A 21,462-nucleotide genomic window follows, 5' to 3' on the forward strand; every position below is an offset into this window, starting at 1 on the left:
ACGGGCGCAGTGCTGGCCAATTGTTGGCGTATGTGCAGTATGGGTCAGTGCCAGCGAGGGAGGCTTTGGATGTGTGGGATTAATCTGTCATTGGCTGCTCCCTCCCTTCCTCCCTCCCTCTGAGAACAGGACCCAGGGGACTGGTCCCTGCCCTGGTATCGTGACAAGTGGTCGGCGTATCGGTGGGGGGAGCATTTTGCAGAAAGTTATCAGAACTCAGGTGAAGATTCAGGAATGTTATGGAAAGGAACAAATGTAGGCCTGCAATTAAAGTTCTAATTTGGTTCATTTTAGTTCAACCAGATGTGATTTGTCCAGTGTGTGCAGGATGGTTCTTATCAGAGGGTTGGTGTGGAGGAAATAAATAAGAGGTTCCAGATTGGGAAAAAAAAATCAATGTTGGTCTGACTAGGAAACCTTGGGAGGTGGGGGGAGGATTCACCAACACCCAGGAGACTCCGAGTCAGATTCATTGATTTGATTAGATTAGACTTCCTGCAGTGTGGAAACATGCCCTTCGGCCCAGCCAGTCCACACCGACCCTCGGAAGTGTAGCCCACCCAGACCCATTTCCCTCTGACTAATGCACATAACACTATGGGCAATTTAGCCTAGCCGATTCACCTGACCAATGCATCTTTGGATTGTGGGAGAAAACCGGCGCACCCGGAGAAAACCCACGCAGACACGGAGAGAACATGCAAATTCCACACGGACGCTGTGAGGCAGCAGTGCCATCGTGCCACACCTTTGTTTTGGTCCTTAGTCTGCAGGCAGGAGCTAAGAAGCTGAATTCAACGAGAGGAGAGAGCATTAGAACTGGGTGTGGAGGAAAGGGGTGAGGAGATTGGTTTGGATTTCAGTTCACAGAAGGGAGAAATTGTGAGACTGAGAATTAAAGCTTTGGGGGAACAAAGAAACTACAATTTAATACTATAATTGTCTTATGAATTTCCATCCTGTGTTAATGGTGGTGACTTGTTTTCTCTGTTGTAGGGTACTGAAAGGGCAGATTTGTGAATGAGAAATTCAGATTGAACTTCATGTTCAGTTTTGACAGTTACTTAATCCGTGCCGATCTGAATATCATTGGCCTTTTCATGTGGAAAGAAAGGTGTGTATTCTGTCCGTGGGCGAATATTTCAAGTGTCAATGTGACTGGAAAAATTACTGAGACACAGCCAAGTCCATGTCAGCGTGGTGAATGTGGAGAGAGCTTTCATTTGTTTTTAAAAGTCTGAAAATACATGTCACATTTCCCAGGAATAATGAAGTTACAGATTTTAGATTAGATTAGATTACTTACAATGTGGAAACAGGCCCTTCGGCCCAACAAGTCCACACCGCCCCGCCGAAGCGTAACCCACCCATACCCCTACATCTACATCTACCCCTTACCTAACACTACGGGCAATTTAGCATGGCCAATTCACCTGACCTGCACATCTTTGGACTGTGGGAGGAAACCGGAGCACCCGGAGGAAACCCACGCAGACACGGGGAGAACGTGCAAACTCCACACAGTCAGTCGCCTGAGGCGGGAATTGAACCCGGGTCTCCGGCGCTGCGAGGCAGCAGTGCTAACCACTGTGCCACCGTATGAGGACAAGTTTTTAATTAACCATGCAACCAGAAAGACAGAAGGATACCTGCACCATGGAAAATACAATGAAAACGGGATTGTTGTAATGGGGTTAATTTTCGATCATGGCTTGTAATCCGTTGGCGATGTCACGTCTGTTCCAGCGCCGTGGGGAGACACTGGAAATGTGATGAATGCAGTGAAGATTTCGGTTATTCAACTGGATAAGGTGCAGAAGAAATGGGCTCAGGGGTCTGAGTTAGAGGGAGAGGTTGGGCAAGCGAGGATTCTTTTTTGTTTAGAGCAGAGGAAACAGAGGGGAGATCTATTTCTGGCAGTGTATAATATTGTGACAGGCTTGGGTAAGGTGAATGCACTCAGTCTTTTTCCCAGGAAATCAAGGAGTAGAGGGCATCAGTTTAAGGTGAGAGGAGAAATTATGAAAGGGAACCTGAGGGGCAACTGTTTTACATAGAAGGTGGTATGTATATGGACTGAGCTGCCAGTGGAAGTGGTTGAGGTGGGTACATTAACAACATGTAAAAGACATTTGGACAAATACATGGATAGCAAAGGGTCAGATGCAGATGGGCCAAGTGCAGGGAAATGGGTTCGCGTGGATGGACATATTGGCCGGCATGGGCCAGATTGGGCCAAAGGGCCTGTCTCTGCTGTAGGACTCTGACTCCAAATATATTTTCTATTTCTCCCGCCACCTCTGGTAGTACCCTGGGATGTATTCCATCCTGGCAAAGAGACATGTCTACCTTTAGCTCCATTAGCTTGCCCAGCTCTAACACTTTCGTGATAATGGTTGTTCCTTGGTCTTCACCTTCCTCAGTCTCCTTATCAATTCCTGGCATGTTCTTCGTATCCTCCACTGTGAAGACTGACTGCTGTGTACTCATATTCCTGAACCCTGCTGGATAGGAATAACTGGGCACAGAACTCAGAGAGGTCTTCTTTGAGTCTTTATTGATGAGACATGGCAGTTACTTCGATAGTGTACATGCAGAACACCTCCAGGCAGCATCAGGTAACTCCCCGCCTGTCCGATGTGCCGCTCCCATTCTTATACCTTTGTGGTTTGTGTTTTGAATGGACGCTGTCTCTCAATATTATCTCCATGGCAATGGCAGTTAAAAAAGTCGAGTTCAGCTCAGCACTTTGTGGTTAAACCACATACCCCTCCCTCACGGCCCTGTGGCTCAGTCAGGTATCTGACAGGCACTTCAGTTTCCGTGGGGCTGTCTATCAGGATTCTGATGTGGAAGAACTGGTGTTGGAGTGGGGTGGGCAAAGTTAAAAGCCACACATCACCAAGTTATAGTCCAACAGGTTTATTTGGAAGTACAAGCTTTTGGAGTGTGCTGAGATTTTGCACTTGATCAGGATTATCTCTATGGTAACAGTTAAGTGCTTCAACAATTACAGAGGCCATATGTTCCCCAAATAATAGGTTCCCCTCTAGCAGTGTAAACTGCTATTCCAGCCCTGGGGATAGCTACTCATCACTTTTCTCCCCCAATCCCATCCAGCTTTCTGTTGATCTTTAAAGTTTTTCTAATCTCCTAGTTTCTTCTTGGTCTTTGCCAATTTGAATGCTTTCTATTTCAGTTTGATAGACTCCCTTATTTCCTTATCCACCCACGGCAGATTATTCCATTTCCTACAGTCCTCCCTTTTCACTGATATATAATTTTGCTGAGCAGTTTGAAAGATTATTTGATATTCCTCCACTGTCTGTCAACTGTCCCACCCTAAAGTCTTTGCTTCCAGTCTACATTAGCCAACTCCTGCCTCATCCTATTGTAGTCTCCTTTGTTTAAACACAGGATCTTGGGATTGGATTTAATCTTCCCGCTTTCCAACTGTATTCTAAATTCAACCAGATTTATCACAAGTCTTTTATCAGATTACGAGGTGAGGCCATGTTACCTGGATGTTTTGGTTTTCATTGTCAGAGACCTTGGCTTTGTAATAAAGTACAGGATAGATGTTCAAAACAGAGTATTCTGGACGGTGTGAATGTACTGAACAGTCTAAAACCATAAATCACTGTCTCCCCTCAGTTTACATGATCTGGAGATGCCGGTGTTGGACTGGGGTGTACAAAGTTAAAAATCTCACAACACCAGGTTATAGTCCCTCAGGTTTAATTGGAAGCACACTGGATTTCGGAGCGTTGCTCCTTCATCATGATCCAATTAAATAAGTTGGACTATAACCGGTCTAACTCACCTCAGTTTAAAATTGAAAAATCATTTTCTCCCACATGCTTCCTTACTTTCGAAGTTTGAAACGCTAATCCACCTGACTATCCTGCTTTTTCCAAAAATCTCCTTTGGTGAAGGTGGTGAGTTTTGGATTCAGCTTTTCCGTTATTACCGCAAGAAGATAAGCACTGGGCACAGGAGAGGCAATGCAGCTCCACCATTTAATACCATGCTGATTGAGCTCACCTCGGTCTCAGCTGGATTTTCCTGCCTGCTCTCTCTTACCCTTCAATTCATTGCAAATTCAACATCTGTATTTCTTCAGTAAATTTGCTCATTGTCCTAGCATCTACCGCATTTTGAATAGGGAATTCCACAGATACACAGCACATTGAGATAGGTACATTCTTCTATATGAGAATGGAATAGGAGCCCTACCGTGCAGAAATAGGGTAATCGTCCATGGAGTCCACACCAACCCTATCATGAGCATCCCATTCACACTCACCCATTCCCTGTATTTCCCATGGTTAATGGCTTAACCTGCACACGTATGGGCACTGGGAATTTCGCATAGCCAATCCACTTTACCTGCACATCTTTGGACTGTGGGATGAAACTCGAGCACCCAGAGGAAACCCGCAGTGACGCAGGGAGCACGTGTAAACTCCACACAGTTGCCTAAGGCTGTAACCAAATCCAGGTCTCTGACGCTGTGAGTCAGCAATGCTAACCATTGAGTCACCTCTGCTTAAAATCTCCTGCTCCTATTATCCTCGCCACACCCCAGTTGGCTGAATCTATATTCCTTACATCAGAAAATCAGGTTGTGGAAGCAGATGTTTCAATAAAACCCAGTGACAATCCAAATGTTATGTGTGTCTGAATGGGGATCAGATACACAACACCCTCCAGTCTACACTTTTCGTTGACTTTCCAGAGACAGGGCTCCAATGGCGTCATGGGGACTACAACTCCCACAATCCCTGAGGCAGGGACCACACGTGTGTGGGGAAACACGGCACTGTACATGTACAAAATGTGTGCGGGTTTTGGAGCATGTGCTTTGGGTAAATATGCTTTGCGGAAAGTTTTTCACACTGTGATTGGCTGGAGGAGGAACGTATTTACTCATAGTATTGATCTGTTGGGGGAGGGGGTCAAAGTATCACTACATCCATGTAGGACCACTCTCCATCCCCAATTCATTGTAATGGTCGGAATCAACTAATGGGGAACGAAGAAGGATCTGATCCATTCTCCCAGATTGAAGGTTCCTCTTCTGTCCAGGATCTGCCACCTCCCTTTCTTTCCTTTTGTTTCATTCTGCTGTTACATTATTCACTTGCAGCAACTGAAGGGAAAGGAAGTGAACCCAGAAAGGGTGCAGAGTCTAACCAGGGACGGGAAGTGGTGGCATGGATCTGTTTATCAGTTACTCCATGGGAATGGGGAGGGTGTACATTAGGGGGTAGCAGAGTCAGAATGGTGGGAGAGAGTAAGTGGGCTGGAGGGTTACAGCTTTGAGGGAAGAAAGGGAAAAAGAGTAAGTAGAATTGTCTGCTCTGAATTTCTAACATGTACATATTCCTTTATACAGGGTGCTAGATGGTGAAGATTTGCAGACTGAAATCTCAAAGTCATGTGCAGATCATGATTAAGTTAACCAGCATTTGAAGAAGCAAAGACAGAGAATCACTCAGCCAAAATCCTGCAACACTCTCATCGCAGCATTTTCGATCTCTCTGCACCAAATGGACTGTGAATTGTACAAGACAGCAGCTCCCTACCATCTTCTCAAGGGTAACTAGAGATGGGGAATAAATGCTGGCTGAGACCGTGATGCCCATATCCTGGAAATGGTTTCTATCTCTAGTTGCTGAACCCCAGTTGATGTTCCTGCAGGATGATGAGGGACGCTGAGTGCATCCTCCAGGAGGTAGCACCATCACATTACCCCTGCCTACAACCACACAGTAACACAGCAACATCACTGGAACAAAAGGCAGTGAAGCTAAAGGAGGACTTAGATATAGTTCTTCAAGGTAAAGTCATGAAAAGGGATTGGAACACAGCAGGAGACTGAGCTGGATGGTCAGCTGTTTCCCATTGAATGGTGGAGCAGGATTGAAAGGCTGAATGGTCTCCTCCTGCTGCTATCCCCCAGGTCTGTATATAGTCATGGAGCCTGGGCAGGAAGGAGTTCGCAGGGATTCTCCAGGAGATTGCACTTCCACAACAGTTTTCAGTGAGGGATGGTTTGATGGATTTTATTTAACATTTATCTTTAACAAAAGGTTTGTAAATTTTGGTTTTAAAATGTTGTAAAAGTTATTTTGCACAGCAAATAAAATTAAAGAAAATAACGTAAACTGTCTGAATATAACAGTTTTAAAACTTTCAACCCTTGTAAAACAAAATCCTGTCTATTCCTGGACACAATCACTTTCCAGCTACTCAAACTCCAGGGAAATATTCCCTCCCTGTCTGAACCTTTGGTTTGATTTAACTGCTTTTCAGTTCTCGTTCTGTTAGCTGTGAAGCATTCTTTTTCCCCATTTCTCCGACCCAGAAATGTGAGCACAGCAATCTACCCACCATCAAAATCATCAGTACGCCATTTTGCTTTTGGTTAACATATAATCACCAGCAGTGCAAATGTGAGGACTGCAGATGCTGGAAACAAGAGCCTAGATTAGAGGGATGCTGGAAAAGGCCTTTTGCTGAAATGTTGATTTTCCGGCTCCTCAGATCCTGCCTGACCTGCTGTGCTTTTCCAACACCACTCTAATCTAGACATATAATCACCAGCAGTCAACCATTTGTGTAACCAATTGAATATTTCCAAACAAAGCCCATTTCGGGCCAAGCAAACCATTACAAGTGTCAGAATGAGAAGGGACTAAATCAAAGTAGAGTTGTGGGGAGGGGGCAGCGATGGAGATAAAGCACTATATCCCCTGCGGTGCCCACTTCTATCTAAAGGCATCGAGAGCATTGATCCACACCACATGCTCCTTTTCCAAGGACACCCTTCTGTGTAGCATTTATCCTCAATCATAGAATAAAATCCCTACAGTGTGGAAGGAGAGCATTGGCCCATCAAACCCCACCGACCATCCGAAGAACATCACGCCCAGAGCACTCCATCACTGTAACACTGCATTTCCCATGGCTGATCCACCTACTCTGTACAATTCTGGATCCTGTGGACAATTTAGCACGACTGATCCACCTAACCTGCACATCTTTGGACTGTGGGAGGAAACCAGAGCACCTGGAGGGGACCCACACTATCATGGAGAGAATGTGGGAACTCCACACAGGCCGTTGGACAAGGCTGGACTCCAACTTTGTACCTGATGCTGTGAAGCAGCTGTGCTACAATCACAATTTAAATCAAAACAGATGATCCCTGCTCATTGTCACATTGCTGTTTGTGGGGACTTACTGCCCAGAGAGACATCCTGAGGTTCAGAAAGTGGCAATGTAAGTTCAGTCACCTCCAGCCCAGTTAATGTGGTTAACAACAACATCAATACTCCAACAGTGTCATCATGTACAAGGTCCACTCCTGACTCTGATGGACAGTAACATCAGAATCAGAGTCCTGCAGTCCACATGGAGCAGGGGGATGACCACTTCCCTGTGAGCACTCACTGGGCTCTCAATCGTGTTGAAGACGCAGCAAATCTCTTGTCACACAGAGGGGTGAACAGCTCCTACCCAGTGTGAACACGCTGGAGTCTCAGGGGGTGGGATGAATAACTGAATCCCTTCTCTTCACTGAGCATCTGAATGAGATCTGCCTCAGTAGATTGTGAGGTCGAGTAAATCCCTTCTCATACGTGGGGCAGGTGAAATGCCTCTCTGCAGTGTGACTGTGTCCGTGAGTGTCCCACTGTTCGGGTGAAGTGAATTCCTTATTCTGATTGAGCCCGTCCTCCTATTTCTCTCAATTATCATTGACAATCTCACACCAGAACTTGTTCCAGAGAGTGTTCCAGAACAGGCAGAATGGTCAGCTGCGGCTGGTCACCTGACTTGTCACTGGTCCTGAAAGGTTCACTCTCCACAAATGCTGCCAGATCTGCTGAATTTTTCCAGCAATTTCTTTTATTTTTTTCAGTTTTTCCCAGCATGTGCAGATGTTTAGTTTTCCAATTCTCATCTTGTCTGTTGCAGAGGAGTTTATTGATGAAATTAGAGGGTTTTGAAAATTGTACGTTATGTCACACATCAGCTATGATCATCATGAATGGCAGAGCAAAGTCGAGGGGCTGAATGGCCTCCTCCTGTTCCAAGGAAAGTTTTCCATTGTCAGCTTGTGGTAACATTTCCCGTCACTGCTCAATTCACCTCCATATCGAATACATTGTTACTGACTGAACAAACCTCCTGTGTTTGAAATAAACTTACTAATGTTCAGTGACTCCCTCTCCTGCCACCCGGGTTTAACTCTCATCATGGAATACTGTCGTGTATTACTGCAGGAATGCCCACAAAGACTAATCCTGGAGTCTGTATCCCCTAGGATCCACAATCACCTTTTATTGACTTCTTCCTATTTCATTCTGGCTATTGAACTCTTGGTTTCAATCCAATCTCCTGTCATGCTCTTCAACATGTCCACATGGGTGGACTAGAGGTAGCTGGGATTTAATGAAGGGAAGTGGGGATTAGGCGGAAGCATGAGGAGCGGTGACAGCAAAGACAGTTCTCATTGTAACAGCAGAGTTTCTCCATGACCTAGTGAGTGGTGAGGCAGCTGAGTTTGTGGGCGGAGACAGTTTCAATCAGGGATTTGGTAAGACACTCAGACATTGACCTGTCCAACTGATTGTTAACTCAGACAGATAGAAAGAAAGATGCACATTTAGATATCACCTTTGATGATCTGGGGCAATGAAACATGCTTCCAACCCAAAGATTTCAACCTCAAAACTCTGAAAACACAGACACAATGCTTTCTGTTTGTACCAGGCTGTCTCTGAGACTCCTCTTTTCTTGTGAAAAGCGTTTCGACCTGTTCAGCCTTTCCTGGTGATTATAATCGCTATGTTCCTGTGAGATTTGTGACTGAACCTTTATTTTCCTCTTCCTTGTGAGTGATGAAAGTAGCAGAAACAGTTCCTGACCTGTGAGGGGTTTTGATTGGAGTATTTATATTTACAAATCCATTCCCACCCTCACATACAGTGTGAAATTGATGTAAAACTGAAGGAAATGAGTGAGTGAGCACCCACAGAATCATAAAGGAATCATATGTATCTGAGTTGAATGAACAACAATCAAAACTAGTTAGAATCACAGAATCCCGTGGGTGCAGAAAGAGTTTATTCTGCCCATCGAGTCTGCAATGACCTGCTCACCCACCCTACCCGCATAACCCCACATTAACCATGGCTAGCCCAACCCACCTAAATTGCACACTGCGACCATGTTAGCATGGCCAATCCAGTGACGTTACACATCTGTGGGAAGGTCACAAATTACATACAAATGCTGAGAATTGTGGAAGATGGCTCACAAATACTAGACTCTGACACAAATGCTCTGCTTTTCAAAATAAAATCTGGGGGACACTGCAACCGGAAAAAGTTCTGATTTTCTTAGGAGGAAGAGAATTCAAAACTCACGCCACTGACCCAGGGGGCGCAGTGAAAGTTACAGAGGTCTCGGAACCATCAGAAATGTAAGAGGTTGTGAGCAAGGTGGGGGTGAGACAAGGACACAAAGACAGTCTGTCACACGGGGGAAGGCAGGAGAGGTTCAACAGCAGAAATGGTCGTCCCTCAAGGCCATGGAGAATGGAGTTAGAGCTGGGAAAGAAACAAGGAAATAAGGTGTGCAGCTGCCAAAGGAATATGTTAAAAAACAGATTATAAAAGCATAGAGGGCAGAGTTCAGTCTGAAATCTTTGCTCTCAATGATGAGTAAAAAAGCTGTAACGCCTGGGGAGTTGTATTTCAGCCAACACTTACCCAGGATTGGCCAAGTGTGCTGTCATTTTCTGATAATTTTTTTTTCTGGCATTTGTAGTTCAAGTCTGATGACGCTAGTAACTTTTCAATTTGGACTGGAGTTTAAATTTCTGGAGAAATGTCAAATAAATCACATTGATCACATTCTGCACATCTTAGTCCATTACCCTGCATGTTCCAGTATTTCAGTGACATCCATGTCCTGCCGGTGGGACAGGACATACAGGGATGGTGACGATGGTGTCTAGGACATTGTAAGCTATGATTCTGTGCGTATGACTGTGTCGGCTTGTTGCTTGACTTGTCTGCGTTCCAGCTCACCCAAGAAGATGTTGGCAGGGTGAGACAGTACAGTTGGAGATCCTCTGCTCGCCAATTCCTTTCCTTTTTGTTTTTTTAGAATTTCATTCTCTCTCATTCTCCCCTTTGCAGACTCTGACAATCATGACAATTTTTTTTTAAAAAAACATGTCTCTATTAGAAAACCAATCGAGGAAAATATATTATTCTTGCATCAACTGCATTTTTAAACAAAATCCATTGTGTTCAATAAACACTGTCTCATTTTTTCCTTCAATTCTATCAAGTGAGCTATTATATTTTGTCCCTCAGTTTACCGATCTTAATAAATATCCAATCAATTTCAGAGCAACATGCTGACAAAGTATTGAAACAATTTATCTGTTTAGGTTTTAGCATTAGTTATAACGTCATTACAATTACAACAATTGCAGAATAATTGGTCTGGGTAACAAGTATACTGAGGTTTACAATTTAATTTATTGATTGTTTGAAAATTGGTACAATATATCCTTTTTTCAGGATTCTAACAGTAATTGTTAAGGCATTTGTACGACAATAATTATAGTATGCTTTAGTTTAGTTTTGCTAACAACTACAGTGATGTTTATATTTGAATTTAATCCAATCTTCCATAGTACCTATATAGTAATATAAAACTCCATTTTATTTCCAATCAACACACCTACAAAAGAATCCATTATTTCTGATGCAATGCGCACTGTTCAAAATATGACTTTTGCTCATTTGAATGATCTGTGTAATCCCAGCCTTATAAATTTAGAAAATCCTATTTACTTTTCCCTGCAACAATTCCTGTTCATTTTTTGCAGATAGCACAGTCAAATAGCAAGATGAAATTTATCATTATTCTTAAGTATGCCAGTAGAATTTTGAAAATCTCTATGTTGCTAATATATAATAATTGTTCATTTCAATCCATAGAATATAGAACAGTACAGCACAGCCCTTTGGCCACGATGTAGTTCAGACCTTTTATCATACTCTAAGATCAAACTAACCAACATGCCCTTCATTTACTATCATCCATGTGCCTATCCAAGAGTCGCTTAGATGTCCCTGATGAATCTGAACGTACTACCACCACTGGCAGTGCATTCCACACACTCACCACTATCTATAAAGAAACTATCTCTGACATCTCCCCACAACTTCCCCCATTCATCTTAAAATTATGCCACTTTGTGGGGAAACGTCTTTCATTATCCACTCTATCTATGCCTCTCATCATCTTACACAAAGCTATCAAGTAAACTATCATCCTCTTTCATTGCAATGACCAAAGCCCCAGCTCTGTCAATCTTTATTCATGAGACATGCCTTCCAGTCCAGGCAACATCTTGATAAATATCATCTGCACCTTCTCTAAAGCTTCCGCATCCTATGTCTTATGAGGTGATCAGAACAGAACACAATATTCCAAGTGTAGTCTCATCAGGGATCCACGGAGCTGCAGCATAACCTCGTGGCTATTAAACTCAATCTCGCCACTAATGAAAGCCAACACCCTATGCACCGTCATAATAACCCTATCACCTTGGATGTCAGCTATGAGGGATGTATGGACGTGCACCCCACGATCCCTCTGTTCCTCCACATTGTCAAAAATCCTGCAAATAATCTGAAAATTTGCATTCAAATTTGAAATTCGAAAATGAATAACTTCACATTTTCCCAGGTTGAACTCCATCTGCCACTTCTCAGCCCAGTTCTGCATAGTCAATGTCCTCCAGCAACGTACAAAAGCCTTCCACACTATCCACAACTCCACCAACCCTCGTGTCATTGGCAAACTTCCAAACACACCCTTCCACTTCCTCATCCAAGTCATTTGTAAAAATCACGAAGAGCAGAGATCCCAGAACTAATTCCTTCAGAACACCATTGGTCACCGTGCTCCAAGCTGAAAACTATCTATGCAATCTCACCCTGTCTTCTATGGGTCAGCCAATTTATTATCTAACCAGGCAGGTTTCCCTATATCCCATGCCTCATTACTTTCTAAATGAGCCTACGATGGGGTACCTTATCAAACACCTTGCTAAAATCCTTATACACCACACCCACTACTCTGTCCTCACCAATGTGTTTGCCACAACATCAAATAATTCAATGAGCCTTGTGAGGCATAACCTGCCACTCACAAAGCCATGCTGACTATCTCTAATCAATCTAAGCTTTTCCAAAGAATCATAATCCTGTCTCTCTGAATTCTCTCCATATATTTGCCCACAACTGATGTAAGACTGACTCATCAATCATTCCCAGGATTATCTCAATTTCCTTTCTTGAATAAGGGAATAACGTTTCCCACCCTCCAATCATCTGTTATGACTCCAGTGGACAGTGAGGATGCAAAGATCATTGCCAAAACACAGCAATCACTTGCCTCCCTTCTCATAACAAACTATGGCCCAGGGGACGTATCTATCCCCATTATGTTTAAATGTTTTCAGCACATTCTCTGTCTTTACATCAACCTGTTCGACCATATCAGCCTGTTTCATGTTGTCCTCACAAGGAAAAAGGTCCCACTCACTCGTGAATACAGAAGCAAAGTACTCATTAAAGACCTCCCCAACCTGCTCAGACTCCTGGCACAAGTTTGCTTCACTATGATGCGTATAAATGTGGAATTATGTCTCAGCACTGAATTACTGTAAAGATATTGCAGTGTACAATCACTCGACTACTTTGAATATTGAACGGTATTTTAACTGAGAAAACACAGTTGAATTCATTTGATTATATTTCACTTCATGCTAACATTTATTGCATTTAGGACAACAATAAGAGTTTCCTTTTTACATATATGAAACTTACTTAAATTAATCACACGTTTATGTGAAGAAAATAGAAATAACATCTCCTTGTTCCTTCCTTTATCAATGACTGTTCATTTTGAAATTGTGGAAGTTGTACATTGTTGAAAGGAAGGGAACTTGTCGTCAGCTGAATATTCACATTGAATGACTGATGTATATTTAAAATTAAAGTACAATGATCATGCAGTTTTGTCAATTTGTCTTTCAAAGAATTGCCATGAGATTCCTCTTTATTTAAGACTATCATTCATTTATTCTATTGTTATTGTAAAATATTGTTTAATTTCCAGTCCATTACACACAGAAACCAACGAATTAATTCCCAATCGAATTACTACAATAAACAGCTGATTAGTTTTCATTTGTGTAACCACATTAAACATAATATTGTAGTCCTACCGTCCTGAGTGGGAATATTATGAAAGGAGCCTGTGGAGCTGTGGCAGTGTCTCTATTACTAGACCCGAGGGAAGGTTTCAAATCAAACCTTCACCACAAATATATCAAGAGCTATCTGAATGTTGATTAGAGAGTACCTAAGCACAGATTGAACTGCTTTTCAATCCACCATTAGATCTGCTTTTATCTATTATATCAATAATCACAAAATCTGATACTTATTTGAGTCAGGTTACCAAGAAATATGTGTTGGAAAATTCGTTTTAGCCACTTTGCTTTTACAAAAGACTTACATCTGTCCCTGTTTTCTCTAACTGAAATAAATCTGAAGAGGATTTTCACTTTTACGAAAAAAGGGGAGGTGTTTCCCATATAAATTAATGCTTCTTCGATTTACCCCTTTTCAGTTTGTGTAAGGTTTCATAATAACGCTCTACTGTCGGATAGTGGGGATACCTGTATCTAATTCTGTTGCTTATAAGTTCCTGGAGAGTATTTGAAAATGCTGCAGAATTAAAGATTACGATGTCTAAGTAATGAGATTGATCTTTTTTTGCTGCAAAGGGGCAAGTCCAAACAATTGAAATACTTTAAACATTATTCTCTTGTGCTATAAATTTGAAATAAAGTTGATATCTTCTTCAGTAAACTAACGAATGCTACCACCTATTACTTGTCAGTCAGCTGATTATCTACTTTGTAACTAAATGTTGTGATTCATCTAAATATTACTCTGTCCTTTGATGAAAGTGAATTTGTAATTGTTGTTCAGTTTATGAATTGTCAGAAACTTGTTTTTATTTTCCCATTCACCTGTTCATTTTGACCGTAAGATTGAAATGCTTTGAAAATATTGGAGTTTGTTCATTTAATAATAAGGTTTGCACATCTCTCACATATCTCACTTCTTTTATTATGATTCAAGAATGTTTTCTGGTGGAATTCTAGTAAAGACCAAACATTTGTTGGCTTCAAATAAGGTCTTTAACATCCAGTTATCCATCTGTTGTTAATGTTTCAGCTGTTACATTGACATTGATTAGGTACTCATTCAGAAAGATCAACTGACAATTATAAACTACTTGCAGGATTATTGAATTGAGAAAAAGATACAGACGTGGAAACATTTTTTAGAAGGAATTGCTTTTTCATTCAAATATGTAGGCTGTTCAAGCATTCTTTCACGCCTTCCATTGGTTTTGTTGTCGAGAATGTAAATTTATAATTCATGTGAATTTTAATGTGTTCTGTATTTTAAAATTTGTATCAGATTTAAGAAGAAAAAGAGGTGCAATTAACATGAAAACTTCAGTGAATAGAAAGCACAGTAAATTAAATTGACAGAGGTAACTTTTAGTATTGTCTCTGAATATTCAGTCAAATATTTCTAATGGCACGAGCATTGTGCCGGTAAAGCACAGCAGGTCAGGCAGCATTCAAGGAGAAGCAGAATCGACGTTTTGGGCATAAGTCCTTCATCAGGAATCTTTTCGATACTCCTGCTCTTTGAATGTGCCCTCACTTTTCCAACACCACAGCTTTCCTCACTTTCTCCAAATATGCTTAATGAACATGAACTGAAAATGTTAGCATCAGCAGTTAAACAAGACCAAATAAATGCAAATTTTTTTACAATATTTATCGTGAAAACTTGTTTGAGAACATGCAACAAATCAGATCGAACAACATCTCTTGCCGTTAGAACCCTTGGCCATTCATAATAAAGAATAACCATGCTTTGAACAACCAGTATGGTGTATAACGACTGAACTGAAATACCAGAGGACAACTATTACATTTATTGAAGGGAATGATAACCAGATCCTTACTGTGATAGTGGGGATTGATCTCAGTAACAATAAAATTTTACTGTGATTATTCCACTGAACAGTAATTAGATGGTCGTGAAGATCTTTGTGTGGCTTTATGTGCAGTGTTTTGTTTGAACATTGATTTCAGTAACATTGAGATATTTTACAAGATTGACAAGTGACAGTTAAAGATAAGTTTTAAATGCAACATTTAAAAAAATTGTCAGTTTTGTTTAGCAAAACACAATTCTAATTATATGGAATCCCTACTGTGTGGAAACAGGCCATTTGGCCCAACAAGTCTACACTGACGGTCCAAAGAATAATCCACTCAGCACCATTCTGCTCTCAGATTACTGGACATTTACCCCTGACTAATGCACATAACCTACACATCCCTGAACAGAACATGCAGCTTAGCATGGCCAATGTACCTAACCTGCATATCTTTGGATTGTGGGAGAAAACCAGAACATGCAAACTCCACGCAAACATGTGGCCGAGGATGGAATCAAACCCAAGTGCATAACACTGTAAGACAGGCGTACTAACCACTGATCCTCTGTTCTCAATGCCCAATCCCATGCAAGAAGTGAGTTAAGTGAGAGACGTGCAAAGTCAAATTTCAAATGAACACTCTCTGATGTTGCCAAAGCATATCAATCTTGCATTCAATATGAATAGGTGAATGGAAAACAAAAAATAAAAACCCCTGACAAAGCATTAATGTACAATAATGAGAAAATTAATGTGATCAACGGGCACAACAATATTTACGTGAATTGCATTGTTTAATTAAAAATTTGGGAATTAGCTAACTTAGAATAATGGAAATTGACATTTGTTTATTTCACTGATGAAGAAATTTACTTGCTTTTCATCTTTGTAACACTGCAGAATAGAAATTGATGTGCCTGAAATGTTTGAATTAGCTTTTTCCAATTAAAAAAATCAATAAAATTAGATTGACTTCTTCAGCTTTAAGACTGCAACAATATCAAATACTTTCCAGGAATTTAGAACCAGCAGAATTAATTCATTTGGTTGCTTGGGAACTCGAAGAGAATAAACAGCAGATTCTGTGAATTAGTCATTCAATGTTATTATTCAGCTGAAGGCAATATCCCTTCTTTGCAAAAATGCTCAACTTCGAAAAATGCAAAATGCATTGTCATTGCTAATGAAACAAAATAGAAATGTTAATTCTTTTTCATTTGACTTAACAAAACGCAGGAATTTTACATGATATTGTGTCATGAAAAATACTTAAATCTTATTATGGTTAGAAATATAGTAAATGTTCGCATCAAAGTGAAATATATTTAAATGAATTCAGCTATGTTTCCGCAGGTAAAATAAGAATTAATATTAACAATGATTGAGAGATTGCACCTTACAATAGTTATTCATGTAAAGAACCATAATTCCACATTCATAGCATGTACTGGATTGAATAATTTTTAGGTTTGAGCAACAACTGAATTATAAAATTCGACAAATGAATTTAGAAACAATGAGAAATCTCGTTTTGCTATGTGACTGAGGAATATGTGCAAACAAACCGGAATTATTGCAATGAAAAGTAATTGCCGGTTTGTGAATTTAAAGTCTGTGGTTACGGAGATCATTCAAATAAGCAAACATTAGGCATTCACAATTAATGTTGGATGAGAAGTCATTGGATCCATTGTGGGAAACTTGACCTGAAAATAAAGTTTCATATTGCAGTGTTGGTACTTAGAAACAATTGGTCAAATTAAAATGTGAATCTCACTTTACTTGTTCAAAAGATTTTCTCAAACAATTGTGCAATTATTATTATGACAATGACTTGATAATGTTGTTATATGAGCAATTAAAATAATTCATTATATCAAAAACACTTTGCTGTTATGTTGATAGGATATTTATTAAAATTGGTAAATTGTGGAATTAAATATAGTAACTAGCTTTATGAATTGAAGAAAAAATGAGCCATTCAGTGATTATGGAAACTTTTTTTCTTTCATTGCTAAAAAATGAAGGTAACACAAGAAATATGAATTTCTATCAAATGGTTTCATCATACAGACATATTATTTTAATTTAGATGATTAATGTTATGATCAGAGTTCAGACATTTGTGTTAGAATTTGGAAGCAAGTTAATAGATAATGAAAGTGAGCATGAAAGTGAACAAATGATGCAGTCAATGACATTTGGTACATAAAGGAATTATCATAATTGTTCATTATTGTACAGTGATGAATAATGTTGGTATAGAAAAGACAAAAAGAATCGACATGTTCAAAACAGTTATTTTCTTACAATTAAATGAAACCAATAATCATTTTGCAGAGCGCGTGATTTGGAAAAAAAAAGTTATTTAATGTGTTATATAAACTGAAAACTACTTCCGTTTTGCAAAAATGAAGACTTTCCCAAATTCAAATTTAGGATTGCTGAATTATGCAACAACAATGGTTGTAATTTGAAATATCTCTTGCAAACAAATTTAAAATAAGTAAACTTAAAGATTTTTAGAATGACAAACGTTTGTTGTTTGCATGATTGTATTACAGTCAATATCCGTAATAAAGTAGAAGCATTGTTTTAAGCAACATAAATCATCTTTAACTACTGAACTGAAATAGAAGATATCAATTGCACTTGTTGCATGGAATAGTAAACAAATGTTTACTGTTGTCATTGGTTTCAGGAGCAATAAGGTACTTACTCAGGTTATTCTACTGAAAAATAATCAGATGGCGATGGAAGTCTTTGTGTTGCTTTGTGTGTATTGTATAGTGTTAACATTGGGTTCGATAAAATTGAGGTATTTGTATGAATTAAGAACAAAGTGATAATTGGGTGCAAATGATCTGATTTAAAATCAGACAGTTTTTGATTTTTTCGAGGATTGCTGAGTGAAACGTTCTTAAACCATCATGCAATCAACGGGATAAGTGAGAGATATGCAAATTGAACTTTCAAATGAACAAACCCTGATATTTTCTCACCATTTCAATATCACATTCAATGTAAATAGATGACTGGAAAACTAAAATTAAATCTCACACAATTCATAAACTGACCAATAATTATTAATTGATAAATAATAGCAAGTGACATTTGTTTACTTTACTGATATGTAAGTGATCTTTTCTCATATTTATAGCACTGGAACATAAAATTCTGTGTTGTTTTAACTAAGATCTACAGAACAAGAGAAAATTAATGACTATCGTGACTTTGTATATTTCAGCTTTATGACCACAACATTCTCAAATATTTTCTGAGGCATATTGATTGAGTGGAATTAGATACATTTTGCTATGAGTGACCAGAAGAAAGAATATAGCAGATACTGTGATTATTGGAATGGACGGTGATACCTCCAAATAATCTACTGATATTGTGATTGTATATACAGTAAGTGTCAGCATCGAAATAAATTATAATCAAATCATTTAAAAAATGTTTGCAAGTTTAAAATAAATACAATTTTCACAATGATTGAGAGATTGTACTTTGTAATGACCTTGCAGTATTTATTGTACTGAAGCATAATTCCACATTTGTAGCCCTTACTGGATTGCACAATTATTAGATATAAGATATATTAGCAACAAACGGATTTTAAAAATCATATTCGTGAATTTGAGAATAATGAGATATCCCATCTTGATATTAGACTGAGTAATATGTAGAAATGAAGAGTAATATTGCAGGGAAAAGCAATTGGAGCTCTCTGAATTTCAAAAGCTGAGATAATTGTTATATTTCACCTGAGCAAAAATCAGACATTTACAAAGAATTTTGCAAGGGATATTATTGGTCGTTTGGTATGTGTATGGGCCTGAACAAATTGGTATTAATAAAAAATAATGAATGAAATTTTTAAAAAAACTGCATTTTTACAAAGTCTATGTTAAATTTCTGTGCAATTATTGTAATTGATAAATTGATTTTAGAATCCTGACAGATAAATTGACTTAATATTTTGAAAACACTTTGATTTGATGTTGATTGGATATTCATTAAGATTAAGAAACTGAAAATTAAAGCATAACACTTAGCTGTATGATGTAAAAAAAATCATTCAGCAACAATTGAAAAAAAATGATTTTATTTAAAAATGCAGGCAATGCAAGATTTATATGCTTCCAATGGTTTTCTTGAAGAGTCATGCCAATTTTGTTGATGTAATTTTTACCACAATAAATGCTTCGATATTTATTTCAGAATTAGGAGGAAAAGAATTAGGCCATAAAAGTGACTATTATTGTGAACAAAATATAGAGTCACTGACATTTGATACAGAAAGGAATTCTCATAATTTTGTGATTATTGTTCATTGACATCTAATATGGGAGGAAAAGGAAAATTGTCAACAATTGTCCAAGCAATTTTTTCTTATAATGAAAATAAAAATCATTTTGGAGGGCACATTGTTTGAAAAAAGGAAACAGTCATTTCATATGACATTTGAGCTGAAGACTCGTTCCCGTTTCCCCCATTGTAGTCTTTACAATAATTTAAAACTTAGTGTTGGTTGAACAAAAGAACAAATGGATATAATCAAAACGTTTTCTTGTACACCAAACAAAGTAAATGTAAAGCAATTTTATCATGAAAATTAAATCACTCTGAATGTAATCATTTCACACACAATAAAAGTTTGTATTGAATTGAAATGTCATCATAGTGTAGAAGTGCTTTCCCTGACAGAGAATGAGGACTCAGGAGGCAGGCTGAGCTCAGGCATGTGGAAGATGTTTACTCATGCAGCAACTAGTTAATGAAGGGATCATCCCCCGAGGCCAATCTCGGAAGGGAGATCCATAACACACTGTAACATGCACAGTAAAAAAGCAGCATTTTTATGCACTTTCTGCATCACAAAGGCCACATGCAATGTGGTTACAGCCCTTCTCTCCTCATCCAGCCACCCAATTGAAATACATAATCGCAGATGGGCATTCTAATGGACATCCCCAGATTCCTATTGGGATCTTTCCATGCATCTTATTAACTTAGATTCCAAAGTTATTCCTGAACTCCCTCGCGCCTCTCAGGATACCTTATCAGTTGGGACATTTTGAATTCTGCTATTCATCATATTTTATTTTATGAAAGCCAATTACTCCTCATATTGTTCACTGTCTTAATTATATATGTACAAACAAATAGAAAAGACAGTTAATTTTAGCTTACTTGCCATAAGATTAGTAATATGACTTATGTTATAAAGTTCGTTATATTGTGCAAAATTATACAGCTACTCTTTCTGTCAGGACTTTATAATTAATGGGCAGTCAACATCATACCGTGAAGTTAATTCCTAAAACTAGCTAACTTCAAATCTCAGTCTAAATGCTTTTCTATAATGTTTTTAGTAGGCATTGGTTACATGTATCAAACTTATGTTGCAAATTTCCCCTATTATACTCAAGAATCTGTAATTAGAACCTTTGTTTAATATTCTGAGTAACTGTAAAATAATAACTATATCTGACAAATGAACTCTTCTGTTGTCATGATAGCTGCTTAGTGAGGTAACTGGGCTGCACCCTGCAGCTGCTGTGTATTCATTTCCTGCGACAATAATCCTTTCATTTATGAAGATCAGGATTGGTCATTTGTCTGCAGGTCGGCATGCTCTTATTAAGAAATGTCAGGAATGCTGTCGTCCTGGCGTTGGAGTAGGTCCATTGGTAGTGTGCTTTCTTTTAATTTAAGGCTGGAACAGAATGTTAGTCTAGTTTATCATCCCCTGACACCTTGTATTTTAGTTCTAAGGTAGGCTGCCTGTTTTTGATTGTCAGGCATTTTGTATGAGCCAATATGGACCATTCTATTCCAGGTTGGGGCAAGCCATGCCCAGGACAGCAAATTAACTAAGATTCAAGTATTGAAATAAAAATCACCATTCGCTATCATTGGTTTCTGTACAATGCAATACGTTTACGTTACTGAGCCTTAATTTCACACTTAAAGCTGGATATACTGGAATTGATCAATTCTTAAATATTAGATATAAGCAACAATTAATCTTAGAAACATTTCATAGCAAACTTAAAAATGATTAGAAATCTCATATAGCTGCCCGTCATGTGTAAAAATGAACAGCATTTGTTGGAGTGTAAAATAATCAGACGTCTCTTAATATGTAAGGACGAATATTAATCCAATAATTTCTGTGAACATTCAAATGAGAAGGGACCAGATATTATCTTTGAGTGTTGGATAGGGAATCATTAATTAGGTTGTGTTTGTGTTATCCTGGAATAAGGGAACTACTATCCTTTTTTTAAATATTGACACTAAGAAATACTGGAATAA

The 21,462-nt window shown here is 39.0% G+C and overlaps 1 long non-coding RNA gene across 5 annotated transcripts in view; it reads left to right on the forward strand.

The window, feature by feature from the left end:
- LOC140483976 (uncharacterized) overlaps positions 1–6,170 on the forward strand; it is a 30,498-nt gene extending 24,328 nt beyond the window's left edge. For 4 of the 5 annotated variants that reach the window (XR_011962135.1, XR_011962137.1, XR_011962136.1 and 1 more), the window contains 2 exons: positions 997–1,114; positions 5,399–6,170. This is a non-coding gene — a long non-coding RNA (uncharacterized lncRNA). The remainder of the gene's footprint in view (positions 1–996; positions 1,115–5,398) is intronic. The other variant, XR_011962138.1, reaches the window with a different exon arrangement.
- The last annotated feature ends 15,292 nt before the right edge of the window (positions 6,171–21,462 follow it).

Source organism: Chiloscyllium punctatum, chromosome 12 (assembly GCF_047496795.1).
Source record: "Chiloscyllium punctatum isolate Juve2018m chromosome 12, sChiPun1.3, whole genome shotgun sequence".
NCBI lineage: Eukaryota > Metazoa > Chordata > Chondrichthyes > Orectolobiformes > Hemiscylliidae > Chiloscyllium > Chiloscyllium punctatum.